Source organism: Polypterus senegalus, chromosome 3, assembly GCF_016835505.1.
Source record: "Polypterus senegalus isolate Bchr_013 chromosome 3, ASM1683550v1, whole genome shotgun sequence".
In the NCBI taxonomy this organism is placed as follows: Eukaryota; Metazoa; Chordata; class Cladistia; order Polypteriformes; family Polypteridae; genus Polypterus; species Polypterus senegalus.
Genome location: NC_053156.1, coordinates 166,587,210 through 166,596,407, shown reverse-complemented (window position 1 = coordinate 166,596,407; position 9,198 = coordinate 166,587,210). Strand labels below are relative to the sequence as shown.

Genomic DNA, 9,198 nt, shown 5'->3' with positions numbered 1-9,198 from the left:
TCAGACTTGGCTTCACCAGAGACTAAAAGTATTTTTTAAGCTTTCAACACATTTTAATTTTCCTCAGAAAACACTTCAAAGATTTCTGCACATTTCCAGCATAACCCAAAAAAATATTTTTGGTCTATTATAGTATTTTTGTACTCAACAATCCATTTCCTTTGTACGCTCCTTGAGACCCTTTTCCAGATCTGGGATGGCATGATTATAATATACACTACCGATCCCTAGAGCAGCAAAAAAAAAAAAAGAAAAACAAACTGAACAAAAGATCTGCAGTGTGATTGGCTAACCCCAGGACCTTCTTAATGTATATGCACAATGGGAAGTGGTTGGGGGCCCCAGGAGCATTAGGGCCCAGGATGCTTCTGATGCCTATGTATGTTTCTGTTTTGCTGTCAAAACAGGGGCCTCAGCTGATGCTGTTAAGGGGGCCCTGACTAACACTACTTCCCTACTAGCCACACATTAAGTACAGAGCACACCAACAGAAGCACAATGTATGACGGTAAATAAAATTTTAATCAGCTACAGGCACAGAAACACTGGAAACATAAAGCACATGAGACTGAGTTTTTGAATTGAAGCTGTGCCTCTACACGTCATTCATTGGTCAACAGTCCTCTCTTTAAATCCAGAAGTCAGTCCCGTGTGGCTTGCATTACCTGTTAATGAAGAATTTATTAAACAATATTTTAGTAAAAAATGCATGTGTTTTGCATGTTGTAAGCAAACAACTTTATAAATGACATTACAAGTTATGAGACATTAGTAACAGATTCTTTTTTCCATTAATGTTTTTCATATTGTTTGGCATTCTACAGTATTGGTCATCATTTGCTTGTATTATATCATGAACTTTTTTATCTTTCTTTTGCATGAAAACATGAGAGTAAATGTTATTCTTGGTCATCACTACAAAACACATATAAGTAACATATAAGAAAATATACTTGTTTGGTAAAGTATTCCATTAACCTTGATTTCATTTCTTATTCTGAGCTTGTCTCAGATTCTCAATTTTCTGGGGTTAATGTTTAGATTATCAACTCCCATCTCCTGATTCCATTCTAACTTCAGACTTTTGCCATGTGGTATACTCAGTATAGTTTTTCCTTCCATTTAATGCCTGGAATTAAACATCCCCCAGCTTGGTCCTTCCTGTCCTCTTTTATTGTGGCCAGGGAAGGTATTAAACCCATTGTCTGGTTGGGATGCCTGGCCATTTATTTGGAGTTCTCCTCCCAGGTAAAGAACCATCAGTTCTGGTTGGGATGTCCGTCTATTCATTAGGGCTGCCTAATCCTGGTGCGACCTTCCCTCTCTTGGTCGGGATGCCTTTATGTTCACTCGGGGCCTCCTGTCAGGTTAAGGGATCTTTTTGCCTCCTGGCCAGGATGCCCATCAATCCTGTGTGCCACCTACACCATACTGTATATTTTTAAAAATAAGCAGGAGAATATATCAAAATGTTTAGACATGGTGCAACATAAATAGTTAATAAGATGTCCATTCTTTGGAAATTATGTAGTATTAAAACACTAGCAATAATCAGTTAATCTATCCATTCATGTATTTCTGGAATCTAGCTTTTCATAAAAAAATTTTATATTGAGAGCATCATACTCAAAACAGCAAACAAAGTTAGATGGACTACCAGTCCACTTCTAAGCACACTCAAGCACTTATTCACATCCACTGACATGTAAAGTTCTCCATGACATCCAGATCACTGGAGCCATGAGACTAATGACTGTGCCCATTATAAAATATAAGGTCCTTTATGTAATGCGTATTCTCTTATTTATATATTTGTCATTACAAACAATTGTCATGTGTAAATGAGGCTAGTGTGTGGTGTAATTGATGCTTCCTTATGCAATAGTTTTATTTTTTGTTTTACTACTGTGAACGAAGTACAAACAACAAATATAAAGAATTGGGGGATGCCACCCCAGATACTGTAGGTAACAGCAAAAAAAATAAAAAAACAAGTAGCCATAAAAGGCTGAGTCAAAATACAGACTGAGGAGGGAAGAGGAAGCTTGGGATTTTATAGGTAGGGGGCAGGAAGAAGTGGGCTTCAGAGCTGGAGGGCATGATGGAGAAGAAGTGGGAGGAGTCTCAATTAGCTTTTCCTACTGGTGGTGAAGGAGGAAGAAAAGGCATTAGTACCACATATCAACTACCCCTGACTCTGTACTTCACTCCCAATTAAGCTCTTAGACTGCCCCCGATGCGCACATGTGTGACCCTGCATTAACCACCAAAAACTGCATCATTCCCAGCTAGCATGTGTTTTGAAATTAAATTCAATAGCTAATCATTGGCTGTTTTCACGTTACAGGCCCCATTGCTCAAAAGTCGAATTTGCCTGTTTTTGACAGTTCACATTCATGAGTATAAGTGACCTGTATCTAACTGTAATGTGAATGCACCTGTCCTTCAAAACACCACTTATGCGCACAATGATACGTTTGTGCACAAGTCATGTACGTTACCAACAACATAAAAACTTGTGCTATTAAAACCGACAAAATGAACGTGCTAGTAGCTAGGGTATGCATCACATTTTTCCCTGGAGTACATTTACATGATTAGGCTGAGAAGACGAAAAAGTCAGAAGGCTAGTTTTTGATGTTTTCACAGCAATTGCTGGCACTGCTACACCAAGAGATGTGTGGGTGCAAGAATGGAGTCAACAATGGTGGGAATGTTACTGTTGTCATAAGTGTAGCTCTCCTCCATTGTTGTTTTGCTGTGCTGCCGGTGCTGGCTGATTATGGCAGCACTCAGCCCATGCGTATAGACACAAAAACATATGAATTCCATTCTGACTGTTCTCATTCATGTCGCATGACCAGGAATTGGATACATATGTGATCTATTACCACACATTAAAGCGACTCAAATCTGATTTGAAAAGATTGAAATTACTGTATCCATGCAGCCCTGAAAACATCAGACATGTCTCACATTAAGACAAAAAAATCAAATGTTAGTTACTTTAGTCTGGTAATGTGAATGTTGCCATTATATCATTGTGTATTTCTTAATATAGATCAAGGAAGTTGCTTGGATCGGCACTCACAATTCTTAAGAAATTCTCTGTTCACAGAAGCACCTTTGTCCGAATTTAATTTTATTTTAAGAAATGTAGGTTGCGTCTCTTAAAATATAAATTATAATAAAAACAATATAAAAAACAATATGCAAAAGTTTAAAATGACATGAGTGTCAATGTTTAAATTACATTAAGACAAAAATGCACGTGGTTGTCTTTTTACACAGATTTTAAATGCCTATTCTTGTGTAGCTAACAACTGTATGAATTGATTAATCTTAACATTATTTTCAGTTAATGGTAAGTTTATCCATTCTTTTGGCATTATCTAATGTGGTAGAGTGATTTGTAATAGCCTAATTTAGATTTAATGAAAACAACAAAATACCAGTATCCAAAAAAGGATTTTTTTTCCTGGAGTGGAGCATAACATCACAATTCTTGGAATCAGTTACAAAATAACTAAGCTTCCCATTAACAGTATTGCTTATTCTATTTCTCGACTGATTCTGGTCTAGATCAAAGGAGGTTCAATACATTGAGGTACATTAAAAATTTTATAGGCATATTATAAAACTTTGCCAAATCCCACTGTAACTATCTAAGCAGAAACTAATTTAACAAATGCCAACTGTTACTGTACAGCATATGAAGGTAGCAAAATAGAAAGCTGTTCCAGCTATTATTTTAGAAAGAGCATTATTTTAGAATAAAACAGGAACAATGTATTCAATAATTTATGTGATGTGTTTGGTCAAGTGTCTTTATTATAGAAAACTTTCACAATGTATCTGTACAAACTTTGAAAAGTTGTTTTACTCGTCTTGGCACTGGATTTTAGATTTCTTAAATGGCAGATCCTAGTAATTTTGGATAGGCAGAACATTTTCCTCTACGCAGGTGGCATCCCAAAGGATTAGTGTGCCAAGTCCTCCTTGTGCACTCCTTGTTCACCTATGACTGTGTGCCCAAAACACAGCTCCAGCTCCATTATTAAGTTTGCTGATAACACCACCATGATAGACCTGGTCGGCAACAATAATCAGTGCATTTATATACACACACAAAACTGGGATAAGGGTAGTTACCTGATTAATGCAAAAACCTGCTTTCTTGAAAACCTTAATTTACAAGTGTGAATCCTTGTATGGAGTTCTTCTTTGGCAAAATCACTCCGATATCATTAAACTGTGTAAAAAAAAAAAAAGAAATGTCATCATCGGCCACGGAGAGTGTTATGAAAAGCATGAAGCCTGTAATAATTGTCTTGTGTTTTATCAAGATGTTTAGTTCTTTATTTGCTGTAAATAACATCTATTTCGTAATTACATCCTCGACCTGAGCCACCGACAGTCCGTGATATGAACACTGGCCATTGTGTCACACAATAACAGTATTTCAACATATCTATAGCAAAAAATAAATAAATAAACTGACACTTTATTAATATGTTTCTGTCTCTCTGATTCTTCTTCTCCGTGCCATTTAGCCTTGCAATGTATCTGGTACGTGTGCTTTTTGCCTTACACTAAGTGCTGCTGGGATAATAGTAGTGCAGATATTTTTACTTTACTAAGAAAAGTATTGCATTATGTAATTAATTTTTTAAATTTTTAAAAAGTAATCAGACTATGTAACAGAAGTTATTTTTAAACTCCTTACTCCAAACAATGCTCCTGAGGTTGTGATGCTGAGCTTTGCACAGTACGTTGAGCACATCACCATAAATTTATTGATTTCTGAAATATTGGAGCTGATTATGTCAACCAGGAGAAAGAATAATGTGATCGCCTGCATTTGCCTCAAGAAATAAATCTTGTGGACACTTTTACCATTTTCTACCTGTGGCTGTAGAAAGCATGTTCATAGCTAACATATGCACAGGCTGACAGAGTCAAATGGACATTGGCAGACTCCAGTTCCATAACTGTTACCCAGTTAAGGGTCGTGGCCAAATAAATGGTTACTTGCAGAGAAATGTGTGTTAAGCTGGATTCTCAGAGACCAATAACCTGAGTTCTCTAAGCAGAATAAGACATTTCAATGCATTTTTGAAACCAGGTTTCTGTTAATAACCAAGTTAATAAAGAGCATGTAAATGCACTGAATGAACAGACCGGCCTTCTGACTCAGTGGTGCTACTACAACAATCAAATTCTTGATGCCAAATCAAGAAGCTGATCACAGAGTTTGTTAATCAGACCACAGTACCATTTACATTTGCAGGGATGCTGTGGAAGTTGTGAAGTTGAGACACAAACATTGTGAAAAGAGTGTAAGGCCTCCTCAAAGGTCCAGGGCCTTCTCTGGAAAATCGATGAAAATTTTTAACTGTGCATTCTCTGTAGTGAAATTCATACTCTGTATACTGAAACGTATACACTGCATAAGGAAACACTGACACTATACACTGAAATTAATGTGCTATACAGAAATGCATACACTATTTATTGAGGTGCATGCACACTGTAGTGACATGCATGCATTATATACTGAACTTTATACACTTGTCCTGCATGTGTGTTCTGGTGATGGTAGTTACCTGCCGAAGGTTTGGTGCTCTTTGCTAATGCATTCTCTCTTCCAAGCCTCTGCAAAACAGAAGATTGACAGCCATTCCACCTCCAATGTCACTTCCATTGTATGCCGTCCTAGACCCACCTTTTCCTGCCTGAAAGCCATATGATTAACAGTTCTATTAGAACCCCAGTCTCTAAAGACTACTCTGCATTTATTGCATGCTTCCTTTGTTTTTTTACCTTTAGTTTTACAGGGTCACGTGGGTGGTGCCCCAACCCTCTCACATTGTTGTGTCTCCTTTTACACACTATATTGTTAAACTTTCACATTGTACAGTGGAACCTCGGTTCACGACCATAATTTATTCCAAAACTCTGGTCCTAAACTGATTTGGTCGTGAACCGAAGCAATTTCCCCCATAGGATTATATGTAAATACAATGAATCCGTTCCAGACCATACGAACTATATGTAAATATATATATTTTTTAAGATTTTAAGCACAAATATAGTTAATTAAACCATAGAATGCACAGCGTAATAGTAAACTAAATGTAAAAACATTGAATAACACTGAGAAAACCTTGAACAACAGAGAAAACTAACACTGCAATAGTTTGTGCTATAGCGCTAACAACCGCTGGCTAAAAACACTTTTTTTTAATGAATTTTAAGCACAGGAAAAAAAATAAACATTTGAAAAAATCCGGAATTTAATAAACCACCAAGAAAAGTAACATTGCAACAATGCACACTACGAACCGATCGCTGGAAACAGAAGTGAAAACAAAATCAAGCCCAGTGCATTCTTTATCTGCCTTCCTACCTTATGTGTCCTTATGTTTGTGTGTGTCTCTCTTGCGCTGCCTGTGTGTGTGCGTCTCTCTCGCACTGCCTGTGTGTGTGCGTCTCTCTCTCGCGCTGCCTGTGTGTGTGTGTGTCTCGCTCTCTATTGTGTGTCGCGCTCTCTATCTCTCCTCTGCTTGCTGCACAGGAAATGTACAGGGAGAGACTGAACACATACAAACAGAAAGGGAAACTGGCTTGTTCGTATACTAAGTGTGTGGTTGTGAACCGAGGCAAAAGTTTGGTGAACTTTTTGGTCGTAAACCGATCTGTACATGTACCGAGTCGTTCGTGAACCGAGGTTCCACTGTACACTGAAAGGATTAATTTTATACTGAAATGCATGTACAATATAGTGAAATGTATATACTTTATTCTGAAACCCCTTAAAAACACAGACCAGTTTAGGCCATATCGCAGGGTTAATTTTCCCTAAGTAACTAATTATACATTTTTCTTCTTCCTTTATAATTATTTATAAGAAGTGAACTTACCTTTATGATAGGTTCCTGAAAGGCTCAAGGGGTTCCAGAGTGTGTCCTATAGGTGAACTTGCCCTTTTATTAGGTTGTTGATTCGGTGGGCCTCTATTGAAGTGATGTTACCAGCCTAACACACCACAATGTAAAAATTCCAATAGCCATCACAGAGTCATAAAAGATATGAAGGATGCCACTTCTCATATTCCCCTAAGGAAGAACAGCCAGATCTGCCCATTCTCATGTAGTTCCTTCCTCTGTGATCTGAGACCAATACAACCTGTCATTAATGTGGATCCCCAAGTATCTGCATGAGTGCACCACCACTACATCCATTCCTTGAACAGAGAATTGAACTGTGTAGAAAGTAAGTCAGTTTATTTAATGGAATCTATCGGTAAAATAATGTTGAACAGATACTTCTGTGTTATGAAGAAACAAAAAGGTTTTGTGTTTTCCTGTACAACATCACAAGACAGTGGCAGTGGGAGTAATGTATCTGTGCATGACTAGACCTTCCTTGAAAGGATGCTTACAGCACAATACACACACATTTACAACCTCCTTGGTTTTTTTCAGCTTTTAACTCAATTGGCAAAAACTGGCAATAAGTATACTACAATCAAGTAAATAAATATTCATTGATAAAATTATTTGTATATAGTATAGGTGACAAAATCTCATCATACATTCCATGCATGTCTTTGTATAATACATCAGACAAAATCTCAGTATACACTGTGTAGTTCACTATAGAGTGTACACATTTCAGTATACTGTGTGAGTGACAAAATCTCTGCATATAGTATGTAGTGTACTATGAGTACTATTTGTTTCTCTATATAGTGCATACGTTACAATACACAGTGCTACCATTTCGGTATACCAACTGTATTTTTTGGTGTATAGTGTATGTTGTGAAAGCTAGGGGGTGCTACTGAGCCCCAAATCCCGAAAACAAATGCAGAAAACAGCACCAGGGGATTTATTAATCTTATTTTTATATTCAATGATTACACAGGGTGTTTCTTCTCTTCTCCTTCTCTTTCTCTCTCTCTAACACACTGCTACTACTCCAGTAGAGTGTTGCCTATCTCCTCTCTCAGCTCCAACTCGCCCGGACAAGGCAGTGTGATCTCCTTTATTGAGGACCCAGGAGTACTTCCGGTGGCAGGGTTTTGCCCTTTGGAAGTATTTCTGGGTCATACAGTTGTCCCAAATAGTAGTGAGTATAAATCTTTGCAGCACCTGCTTGCAGCAGCCACGAACCCCAGTAAGGCTGTACTAGCGGACTACAATTCCCAGCATTCCCTGCTGGTGCCCGAATGAGTACTGATATCCAGGGCTTCTACCATCTAGAGTAGGTTGGGAGACAGTAGTCAGAATATATTGCTTTCCCCTGCCCTTCCGTATTACTGGTATCTTTGCCATTTAAGGTTCTCAAGTAAACTCCAGCTGGGATGCCAGTTCTCAGGTGTCATCCCTCACATTGCATTGTCAGAAATGATGTCATAAACACCAGTTAATAAAAACTCAACCCTTTTGTTTTTTACTTAAATGCACATAATATTTGAAACTTTAAAATGTTTACTTGAGCAGCGATCTTATGAGCAAATTTTACTTTTACTTAAGTCATTTACCAGGAAAGTAGCTCTATTTTTACTCAAGTATGGCTGTTGTGTACTTTGCACAACACAGTTTTTGCAGGTCATAGACAAGTCACACATGGATGGTTGCTCTTGGCACCAGTCATGTTTACCACTTTACCAACCTAAATTCACCACGGATTGATCCAGTAACCAGGTGCCTCGCCTTTTTAAGAAGAAAATTAGAGTTAAACTTTGCCTCCCGTAAATCAAAGAAGTTCCTCTTTCCACCACACCTGCGGAAAGTACACAAAAAAGTTGGGTCATTCATCAGACATGCATACAGGCAGGCTTTCTGTCTTATTGCTTTGGGTTATGATTGATTCCAGAGTATAAACAGGACAGAACAGGGCTTTGACAAACCACAAACATCCATAATGATTTTTTTGGTTGTTCAGCTGTTTACCTCTATGACCTGATTGTAAGTATTGCCTCCTCCATACTTTCTGTTGAACAATCCATGGATAGCCAGCTACTCAGTCATACAACGTAAGCAAAGTGGTGAACGGCAATCTGTTATTGGCAAGTCAAATGAGGAAAATGTAGTAAAACAAGCATGATTTTTAGTTTTAGTAGCAAAATAGCTGAACCGATTGAATTAGAAAATTAGACATAGTTATGCTGAATGATAATTCTAGGAAGTA

General features: G+C 37.7%; 1 long non-coding RNA gene across 1 annotated transcript; it reads right to left on the bottom strand.

Moving 5' to 3' along the window:
* Positions 1-468: 468 nt before the first annotated feature.
* Positions 469-5,729, bottom strand: LOC120526834. The gene is made up of 3 exons (XR_005633185.1): positions 5,607-5,729; positions 4,153-4,252; positions 469-665 (listed from the first exon to the last, which is right to left on the bottom strand). It is a non-coding gene; the product is annotated as an uncharacterized LOC120526834 (long non-coding RNA).
* Between the last annotated feature and the right edge of the window lie 3,469 nt (positions 5,730-9,198).